The sequence below is a fragment of the Electrophorus electricus genome, chromosome 1 (assembly GCF_041902795.1).
Source record: "Electrophorus electricus isolate QZ-2024a chromosome 1, ASM4190279v1, whole genome shotgun sequence".
In the NCBI taxonomy this organism is placed as follows: domain Eukaryota; kingdom Metazoa; phylum Chordata; class Actinopteri; order Gymnotiformes; family Gymnotidae; genus Electrophorus; species Electrophorus electricus.
In genome coordinates, this window is record NC_137497.1 from 3694100 (window position 1) to 3706550 (window position 12451).

Genomic DNA, 12451 nt, shown 5'->3' on the forward strand with positions numbered 1-12451 from the left:
CAACCCTACACACACATTCAGTAACAATGTTACACATCACTCACATCATATGACCAACCCTACACACACATTCAGTAACAGGGTGACATCAGTCACATCACATGAACAACCCTACACACACACATTCAGTAACAGTGTAACACATCACTCACATCACATGATCAACCCTACACACACACATTCAGTAACAGTGTGACACCTCACTCATATCACATGACCAACCCTACACACACACACTCAGTAACAATGTTACACATCACTCACAGCTCATGCCCAACCCTACACACACACACACACACATTCACTAACAGTGTTTCACATCACATGACCAACCCTACACACACACACATTCAGTAACAGGGTTATACATTACTCACAGCTCATGCCCAACCCTACACACACACATTCAGTAACAGTGTGACACATTACTCACATCACATGACCAACCCTACACACACTCATTCAGTAACAGTGTGACACATCACTCATATCACATGACCAACCCTACACACACACACACACACATGCAGTAACAGTGTCACACCCCCTCATATCACATGACCAACCCTACACACACACACACACACACACACATTCAGTAACAGTGTTACGCATTATTCACAGCTCATGACCAACCCTACACACACACATTCAGTAACAATGTTATACATAACTCACAGCTCATGCCCAACCCTACACACATACACAAACATTCAGTAACAGTGTAACGCATCACTCACATCACATGATCAACCCTACACGCACACATTCAGTAGCAATGTTACACATCACATGACCAACCTTACACACACACACACATTCAGTAACAGGGTTAAACACACACACACACACACACACACACACACACATTCAGTAACAGTGTTACACATCACTCACATCACATAACCAACCCTACACCCACACATTCTGTAACAGTGTGACACATCACTCACATCACATGAACAACCCTAAACACACACATTCAGTAACTTACACATCACTCACATCACATGGCAAACCCTACACACACATATGTAGGAAGAGTGTTACACATCACTCACATCACATGAACAGCCCTAAACACACACATTCAGTAACTTACACACTTACACATCACTCAGCATTGTCCCAGAGTGGGGCAGCCCACCCACAAACCGAGTCCTGGCTGTAACATCCAGAGTTTGGTTGTTGTCCTTAACCATGACCATGATAACCATTAACCATGACCATGATATCCATTAACCATTAACCATTAACCATTAACCATGACCATGATAACCATTAACCATTAACCATGACCATGATAACCATTAACCATTAATCATTAACCATGACCATGATAACCATGAACCATTAACCATTAAACATTAACCATTAACCATGACCATTAACCATGAACCATGAACCATTAACCATGGCCATGATAACCATTAACCATTAACCATGACCATGACAACCATTAATCATTAACGATTAACCACGACCATGATAACCATTAACCATGACCATGATAACCATTTACCATTAACCCTTAACCCTTAACCATTAACCATTAACCATGACCATGATAACCATTAACCATTAACCATGACCATGATGACCATTAACCATTAACCATTAACCATGACCATGATAACCATTAATCATTAACGATTAACCATGACCATGATAACCAATAACCATTAACCATTAACCATGACCATAATAACCATTTACCATTTACCATTAACCATTAACCATTAACCATTAACCATTAACCATGACCATGATAGTCATTAACCATTAACCATGACCATGATAACCATTAACCATTAACCATTAACCATTAACCATTAACCATGACCATGATAACCATTACCCATTAACCATTAACCATGACCATGATAACCATTAAGCATTAAGCATTAACCATTAACCATGACCATGATAACCATTAACCATTAACTATTAACCATGACCATTAACCATTAACCATGACCATGATATCCATTAACCATTAACCATGACCATTAACCATTAACCATTAACCATTAACCATGACCATGATGACCATTAACCATCAACCATTAACCATGACACATCCAGAGCAGGGGTGTGCCAGCCATGGTGAGCACACGATGCAGCGCCCATGTTGCTGCACACCCCAGACACCCCGTCACCCACCGGAAGAAAACCTGTCAGTGACACTGATCTAAGAAAAGCAAACAGATCCTGAAAATTACGAACCAACCCAATGTCCCCTGTTCTAACCACTCATCTTTTTAAATTTCTAATGTTACAATTTTTAGAAGTTGAATCTTCCAAATTAAAAAAATTGTAAACAAACTATTTATACGTGTGATTTTAATTAAGAAGAGCAGAGAGTCTCAGTCCCTTATTACATTAATATTAAACAAAGATAAAGACTCTGGTGATTATAGGCCAATCTCCTTAATACCGCTTGATGCTAGAATACTGTCCAAGATTTTGGCAAACAGATTAGACGGAGTAATTGTGTCATTGATCCATAAGGACCACGTCAGTTTTATTCTAAACAGAAATTCCTCTGATAATATTAGGTGTGTCATTACTATAATGTCAGCAGTATCTGATGCCAGTATTTCTGTTGCTGTGATCTCTTTTAATACTTTAGAATGTTTATTTACATTTACGGAAGAGATTAAATCAACAAATCTCACATTATTGATTATTTAGAGCTTTCTGAACAGTCTGATATTGGCATAACATGTCCAGCGGGAAAGATAAAAAGTTCTTGCATCAGGAAATTCCACTTTTGCTCAGACACACTGCATTCCCCCTCATCACTGTAAACCTGCTGTTCAGACACACTGCATTCCCTCTCATCACTGTAAACCTGCTGTTCAGACACACTGCCTTCCTCCTCATCACTGTAAACCTGCTGTTCAGACACACTGCATTCCCTCTCATCACTGTAAACCTGCTGTTCAGACACACTGCATTCCCTCTCATCACTGTAAACCTGCAGTTCAGACACACTGCATTTCTCCTCATCAAAAATGTGTATATAGTAAACATGCATTTAATGAAGTCAACCAAATCCAATGTCAGTCCGCCACCTAGTGGTCTCATTGCTCTATGATAATGGATTCAAGACATGTGCTTATTGGCTATCCCATCATGAGCTGAAGCAGGTGCATTATGAAAGTGAAAGTGCTTGGGAAAGCAAAGGAGAGGACAGTCTCCATGACTACATGTCCAACATGAGAGATTAGAAGGGGCTTCACTGGTACAAGACCACCTACTGAGAGAAACGTTCAGGTGACTCTTATGTATTTCAGTCCATCAAATCTCAATTTATCATCATTTGACCCAAATCCTCTTCTGTAAAGGTTAAAATTCATCATTTGACCCACAAGCTTGACAATAACTTCACAGTCTCAAAACAGCATTTTTTTCTACATGAGCACAATTAATGATTCCATAAGTCAAGTCAAGTTTGTCATTTGTATAAACATACAGGACATTAATGCACGGAAGTGTTTGTGGTTAGGCTCGGGTGACTCCTCTGCAGCAGTATTAACATTTATACATGTAACTAATGATGAGATGACAATAATATACTAAATATAAACAGAATAAACAGAATATTCAACAGCAGAGTAGACAAAATAAACAATGTGACTTCAGGAGTCGACAAAATAAACAATGTGACTATTGAATATATTAGCCAAGGGTAATCTGTAGATAAACTACACACTGTATATTAATAGTGACTATGTAGAAATGTTCAAGTAGTAGTGTGCTAAAATATATTAATAGTAGTAGTGATAAAGTGACACAGTGAACTGATACTGGGAAGGACTAACTGTTTCACATCCTGTTTAAGAGCCTGATAGCCAGAGGACAGAAACTGTTTATCAGCTGGTTTGTTCTGCGTGTGTGCTGCGGACCCTCCTGCTAGATGGCAGCCCAGTGAACAGGCTGTGTGCTGCATGGTTAATGTCTAGCTGAATCTTAATGAACTAATCATGAACTAATGAGTTAGTGTTATTCACCATGAATTAATATATTAGTAATCATTTATCATGGTTACTGTCTAGCTGGATCTTAATGAACTAATCATGAACTAATGTGTTAGTGTTATTCATCATGAATTATTATATTAGTAATTATTTATCATGGTTACTGTCTAGCTGGATCTTAATGAACTAATCATGAACTAATGAGTTAGTGTTATTCACCATTAATTAATATATTAGTAATCATTTATAAGATGTATCTAAGCTCTCACTTCATAATTATCTGATCATGAATAGATCAGAAAGTCAGATGTTATGCTTAATTGGGTATTTAAGTGCTAATCTTTATTAGATAATGAATTGTGCCATTGCAGACATGCAGGAACAATGGAACTGCATTTAGTTAAAGTAAATGTTCAGAATGTTGTTAGGTTATTGTGTGTAGGGTTTGGAGTTGGGTCTCCAGGAGCTTTAGGTGGCAGGTCATATTTCCTAGAATAACCATAGATGTTTCCTCACCTCTTGCCTTCTTTAAATGTGTTTTACAATAAAAGCCTCTTTGTGGGCACTGTCTTTGAGGACATGTCCTGCTGTAATAGTCACAGTCTACATGTGTCTTTGAGGACGTGTCCTGCTGTAATATTCACAGTCTATTAATATTCACCGTTGTGTTAGTCTGTGTTGTGTGAAGAGCTGTGTGTGTTGTGTTACTCTGTGTTGTGTGAAGAGCTGTGTGTGTTAGTCTGTGTTGTGTGAAGAGCAGTGAGTTGTTGTGTTAGTCTGTGTTGTGTGAAGAGCTGTGTGTTGTTGTATTAGTCTGTGTTGTGTGAAGAGCTGTGTGTGTTGTGTTAGTCTGTGTTGTATGAAGAGCAGTGAGTTGTTGTGTTAGTATGTGTTGTGTGTTGTGTAATTGATTTATTATTTGTTATTATATATTAGCTAAATATATGCAGCTGACGTGCTGTGATGTCTTAGGGTTAATATGATGAATGTGAACCTTGATGGCAAAGTTATAGGTTAGTTCATTATGTAACATAATGTACTATTGAATATAGTCTTATAATGTGCTCTCAGTGTACTAACTAGAGTAAGTGAGTTATAGGTTAGTTCATTATGTAACATAATGTAATATTGAATATAGTCTGATAATGTGCTCTCAGTGTACTAACTAGATTAAGATCTCAAAGTGCTTATAAAAGTGAAAACAGAATTATTTTGAATTAATAAATCATATTCAATCATTTAATCAAAGCTGTGTTTAAACAGAAACGTTTCCTGCACTTATTTTTAGTTTGAATAAAATTGTTGTATTTTTCAAAGTTCAAAATCAAAACTTGAAGTTTCAGTTTCAATTTAGTTTTTCAACTGCAACGTTCATTTTCAAATTAATGAAACTATTGCTGCAGATTTCGTTCCACAGATAACAAGAGAGAGTAAGATGTATGTATGTATTTATATGTGTGTATAATACAGCTAGGGCAGGTGGGCTCACTCGGGTAAGGCACGGATCCTTTTTCGGCTTCCAAAATTTATGGGCGAGATATGGAGCCAAGAAGATTTCAGGTGAAAAGGTAAGGAATGAGCGCTTTAGACTGCATGTGATCACACGGCAAATTTTTAAATGAATGCTCACTACAGTCTGTACGCTGGACTACATAATGTACACATGCATGCATGTGCTCACCCACACACAGTGCATGCATTCATACATGTGCACATAGATAAGATTTTTCTCAAAGGAACCCTCTTTCCTACTGTTCAAATACAGCAGAGACCTACCACTAATGAGATAATGTGAAACCTGGTTGATGGGGAAATGTATTTTGCAGGTCATCTAAGACAGATTTTGTTTCAACTTCTTGATAGAAAGTGACATAAAAACATTACATTTTGTAAAGGGACCAGTCAAACCCCTTAAGATGAAATTAATAAATATCTTATAGAATTCAACTCATATGCCAGAAGACTTGGATTGCACCCAAATAAAACTTCATAAATAAAAATGTAAAAATATTTTAAAAAACAAACTAAAATGGGCCTGAAAAAGAGGAAGTCTTTGCAGTCTTATTCATTTCATGGAAAAATATCCCCTCATAATTTACACCCTTCGGTCATTCACGTTGTCATGCATCCCACCGACACACAGACATACAGCAACACACACACACAGTTTGTCCTATTGCTCCTGTGGTGAAGGTCACGTCTCGATCCGTTTTTTTGACTGAGGACTCGCTGTATTCCTCAACTTGCAGAATCAGCAAGTTCTGTGTAGTGTGAACATTAACCCCCTTCTGAGAGTGTTTTTGTGTGTAAACTGCTTTGGTTCCACACTGAGTAATGGCATAACAGGGGGATGTTATGACTTTATACGTTGCATGTTCTTTCTCTCTCTCAATATATGCACAGCTGTAAGTTAATAAGCCACATATTTGACTCTTGAAGTAATAAAATCAAACTGCATTAGCATGTGTACATAAGTGAATTTGCTTGGAATTATAGACCTCTTGATCCAAGCTCTCTTAACATTCAGACATCAATAGAATGAATAAGGCTTCTGATCATGAAGTTTATGGACCAGCGTGTCCTGATAAAAAAACAGCTTCCTGTCTGGAAACCCAAGAAGCATTTAAGATCAAAGCACATTTTTTCACAAGATGGCAATGTTTCCAGCATGTTTTAAGAAAGTGGCCCTGCTTTGACCAAGAAAAAACACATAGCTACAGTGTTCCTGTATAACTATTTCAGTCACCACTGCCAGTTATTAATAAATGTTGAATAACACAATAAAATCTGTTTCGGCATTTCCAGTTAAATACACTGAAGTCTGCATATTGTAATGTCACGTTCTGTCAGTAGTGTTTTGATTGCTAGATCAGCAGAAAAGACAACACAAGCTCCTAATGCTGGGGTATTTAAATCGAGGCTTTGTGGGTGTGACGTCGGCGGCAGAGATGAAGCGAGAGGTGAAGTTCCAGTAACAGGATCTTTATTATCCATTCTCTCAAAGCAGCGATACCGAGTCTAGTGGCTTTTCAGGAGCAGAGTAACGTCTCTCCAGTAGGCTTGTGTGGTTTGACTAATAATGTGCAGCACCATCCCTCCGGTGTTCTTCTCTCCCGGCCTGTAGGTGACCTTGAACTGAAACTGGGAGAAGAAGATTGACCACATGGCCTGCCTGACATTTAGTCTCTTGGTGGTCTCGAGGTATTCTAGGTTCTTCTGGTCAGTATAAACTGTGAATGGGTGTATTGCTCCCTCAAGCCAGTGCCTCCATTCCTCAAAAGCGAGCTTCATAGCCAGAAGCTCACGGTGCCCAACCCTGTAGTTCCTCTCTTGGAAACTGAGCTCAGCAGAGAAGTAAGCGATGGGCCACAGGCCACCTCTCTCTCCCGTGTGTTGCGAAAGTATTGCGCCCACTCCCATGTTGGAGGCGTCAACCTTTATCACGAAAGGTCTCTCAGGGTCGTTGTTGCAAGACGGGAGAGGTTGTGAAAGTGTTCCTGAGCTACTCGAAAGCCTTGTGGACCTCCTGAGTCCACTTGATCCTTCGCACAGGTCCCCGCAGCTGGTCTGTGAGGGGCCTTGCCAGTGAACTGAAAGATTTAATAAACCTCCTATAAAAGTTGGCGAAGCCCAGAAAGCATTGTAGTGCTTTGGGTGTAAGCGGCCTTGGCCACGCCTTCATCTTGCCTGGTTGCATACTCACACTCCCTTGTTGAATAGCGTACGCTAAGAAGTCGACCTCCTTGCAGTGGAATTTGCATTTCTCAGCCTTGCAATACAGTTGGTTCACTAACAAGGTCTGTAGCATGGCCCGCACGTCACGCACATGTTGGTTCCGGGAGGGGGAATAGATCAAAATGTCGTCGCTAGAGGCGATGACGGATATTCCCAAAAACTCCCTAAAAACCTCATTAATGTAGGCCTGGAAAATCGACAGGGCCGTTGCCAGACCACACGGCAGAACTAAATACTCATAGTGGCCCTTGGAGGTGCTGAAGGCTGTTTTCCATTCGTCTTTGTCCTTGATCCGGATTAGGTTGTATACGCTGCGTAAATCCAGTTTCGTGAAATACCTGGCTCCTCTCAGTTGTTCAAGTGCTGCTGGTACCGGGGGAAGGGGATATGGGTACTGCACCAGCAGCTTGTTGAGTCCTCGGTAGTCCACACAAGGTCTCAGGCCCCTGTCCCTCTTCTTTACAAAGAAGACCCCTGCTGATGCCAGATAGGTCGAGGGTCAGACATACCCTTGTTGCAGCACCTCTTTGATATACTGTCCCATAGCCTGCTGCTCCTCCTCAGAGAGGGGGTAGATCCTGCACCGAGGGGGCACCGCTCCCTCCTTGAGTGTTACAGCGCAGACCCAGTCTCGATGCGGTAGAAGCCGAGTGGCTTTGCTGGAGCTGAAGACCTGCTCCAGGTCCTGGTACTCTAAAGGAATAGGCACCTACCCATCAGCTTCAGGGCTTTCTATTGAAGTAGCCTGGAGGGGTACTGCCTTGTTTGGGAAGCACCTCCGATAGCAGGACGGTGCCCACTGCAGGATCTGGTTTTTCGTCCACAGCAGACTCGTGTGGTTTGACTACTAATGTGCAGCGCTGTCCCTCCGAACCTGTGGGTGTACAAATACGCATACAGGTAAATGAGACGCAGGTGTCTCCTGTCAGAAGACAGGTGATTGCGAGCGGGGAAAGTGAGTGAGACAGTCCTAGTCTGGCAGGGGCGTATCCCCCCCTTTAGGGAACCGACCAACCGTGAAAGTGGGGAGTAAACAATCTAAGTGTCGAAGGCCTGCACAAGCTTCCTTCTAAATTACATCTTTAAAAAAAACATATAGCATATTTAATAATATTTTTTCAATGCATAAAGGTTTCTTTAAAGATAAATAAAATAAAAAACACTAAACCCCAGCTAACCTTTGACATGTCTGCTGTGAAAGAAAGTCAGTGCAAACATGTGTGATGTTGATTTTGTGGGCTATAATTTCAGTAATAACTTGGAATATTACAAACACATAGTGAATACATAGATCTGTTTATTGTGATATTTCATTTATTCACAGTGGTGTATGTCGACAGCTCCCTGTGGTAAAGACAATGCAGACAACACTGATGAGATTAGCCAGGTCTGTAATTAGTGTGAATAGTGCCCAACACATGATGAGTGTACTGCCGGGCCGGTGCAACCGCTGGGATGACTCTCTAACACGGCCTGCCCACAAGCACAGAGACAGATGAGTTTGGTGCCAGAATAGTGGCTCATGGTGCTTATGGCAGAGATGACGGAGGTGTTGGCGGTGGTGCTGGTGTCTTTGCGAAGGTCTGCTCCTATAGCTTCAGGCCTCAGACCTGCCCAGATTATGGCATGCAGGTCAGTGGAGTTGTTGGATTTGTGTGTCTTGCAAGCACTCAGCTGAAGTTCCATTTGTTTACCTGCACCAAGCTGATCGGTTCACATTTGATCAACAGCTAATATTGTAATACAGCAGCTTGGGGATTTCCCATTCAGCTGGTTCTGCACTACATGCTGTGGCTTTCCCACAGGGAAACTGGACATCCCCCTTTGGTGTGTGGAGAGAAGGAAGTGGGTCCCTGATTGCAGTTCCTTCCCTCTGATCTTTTCTTTTCTGCTCCCTCATGAGGAATATGGCTGAACACAAAAAGCCCCAAGTGTCTTTGGGTGTTTAAGTGCTAGGGAACTAAATGAATCATTGACTACTCTCTCACTCACTCTCTCCACAGCACAAAGACACCATAAACCAACTGTGTGATCATGTCACATGTCCCCTAGTTGAACTGGGGAAACCTAAAAGCAAGCAAGGGAGGGAGGCATGAAGATCAGAGAAAGCACATCAGAAGGAGAGCCAGAGCTCAGGCTGAATACCTGAAGCCCACTGTCTTGAGCAAACTGTTCAAGAGTAAAGTGCCTTGCAAACTGTCCATTATGTATTCAACAGTCAACGCCATTCTTGTTCATTCCCAGAGCATGGCATGAAAAAGCATGCAGTGCCTGTTAACCCTTTTAGAGTGAGATAACACTTATACTTAATCCCAGCCAAGAAGCTGAATTGTAGGAACAGAGCCAGTGAAGCGCTAGGATTCTGGCCCATCTCATAAAACTGCAACAATCACTAGATTCTACTGATTCCCCAATCCGAGCTAATGTTTAAGTTATACTGGAGGCAGCACAACACAAGTGCACTTCTCATCCAACACGAGATCATATTTGAGCAGCCAAACACTAGAAGCCCGTGGGTCTTTTGTGCATCCAGTTGACTCCAGGGCTCCTTCAGCCGAAGGCAGAGCAGATCGGAGCGCGATCCTCTGCTGGAGTCCAGCCATGGTTCTTCCATTTCAGGTTGAAATTTGGTTCTCCCCTACCAAAAGTGGCCCAAGCAAAGACAAGCAGTGAACCAGCAACAGGGTCATGTAGACAATGAAGAAAAGTGGCCTGGCCCAGTAGATCATGTTTTCTTTTATGTAATGTGGATGGCTGAGTGCAGGTGCTTTGTGTAACTGGGGAAGATATCACCAGCAGTCACTATGGGAAGGAGGCAAGGGCAATTTTCTGCCTGCATAAACATTGTTGTACACCAACTATACCCCTTCATAGGAATTGTATTCCCTAATGACAATGGCCTCTTTTAGCAGGATAATGTGCCTTACCACACTGGAAAAAAATAAAATTTCAAAAAAAGCTTTCAAGGTGATGAATCAGCCTGCAAATTTCCTAGATCTCAATCCAACCAAGCATCTGTGGGATGTGTTGGAAAAACAAGTTTGATCCATGGAGGCCCCACCTTGCAATGTATAGTACAAAAGTTCTGGTTCCTTTCTGGAATCTTCTTCAGCTGTAGTGTACTGTCATAAAAGTTGCAGAGATTCAATTCAAAATTGTAGTGAAGTACACAGTTTCCAGAGAAACACGACGCTTTGGACAGAGGTCCTTCATTGGCTATGCAAGCGCTTCTGAATTAATAGTAGGAGGAATCAGTTTCTATATGAAAAAGTACATGTTTAAATCATAACATTCATTCCAATGGGTTCTAAAGAGTGTATACTACTACTACTACTACTACTATTAATAATAATAATAATAATAATAATCATAATAATAATAATCATAATAATATATCTTCTCATGTTGAAGATGGCAAGTGTGGAAAAATTAGGAAGTAGCAGATCTTCATGGATTTTTTTTTCCTCATATACGCACGTTGATGAGAGTGTAATTAAAGCTAGATCATTAATGTCCCGCCAAAGGGTTGCATTCCCAAATAGCTTCTTTAGTGTTCCCTAAATGTTAATTAGCCAGCATGAAACACCCCATTCCTGTCCAACTGAACAAGTGCAGACAAAGCTGGAGTTTGAGAAAAAAAGAAAAAGACATTGAATTCCTCATTTCATTCAGGTCATCAGGGGTTTGATAATTAGTCGACAAATTAAAAGCACAACTTGGTGCCTGTGGAGGAGAGAACCCTTTTCAGGGGTTATATTCAAACTTATCTGCTTATACTTAAACAACAAAAACAGGTGGAACACTAGGGACCTTTAATTTATTCAAGTGCTCAAGAAGATGTATTAATTTTTTAATGCAGGATATAATAAAGAACTTGTGCTTTAATTATTATAATGGGCAGGCAGTCAAAAGAGAAAGTCCTTTGACCCCATCGCTTTAATAAACATTGAGTCAGGGTGTAAAAGCAGCAGCAACGTACCAGATGAACTCAGAATGCAAGATGAATCACCAATCATTTACACAATCATTTCTCTGTAGAGAGATTAATGTAAAAAAAACAATCTGGACTGAGGACCTAAGTTACTTTAACTGGCTCAGACAACTTCTAAAATTGCAGACAACATGAGCCATTGTCTTAGAACTGGACTAGGGAGTGTTCTAGCTGGACACAAGATGGAGAAAGAGGGAATGCACTTCAATTCATGTGTGTGTGAAACACCCGTCTGGAGTTAACAGTTAATCTTCACTCAGGCAGCAGCAGGCTGAACCTTTTTAATGAAAGTCCTGAATGCATGAGAAATAATGAGGCAAGGGATCTCAGCAGTCGAAGTTTAGCTGTTGTTTGTCTGGTTTCCTGCCAACAGTCAGACAAAAGAATCATATGCAGTGCGATTGTTAGTCCACGATGAATCACTGATGAAGTGAATGCTTGTTTGCATGCTTTCTCCTCACAGGTGGATGTGCTGAAGGTAGACATGGAGAGTGCGGAATGGAAGATTCTAGAGAATCTGGTCCTGGAAGGAGTTTTGCATTCTGTAGGCCTCCTGCTTCTCGAGGTCCACCTGCATTGGGCGGGGTTCGAGGTGGGCGGGGACGAGCCAAACGTGGTGCGCTATTGGTTTAGCCTGCTGAGAGAACATGAGCGTGCACATTTCAGTCTCTAACGCAGCTACACTGTCTCCGCAAAGCCACGCCTCTTTCTTCAGAGGAACCTACACAACACAAGCAGCACT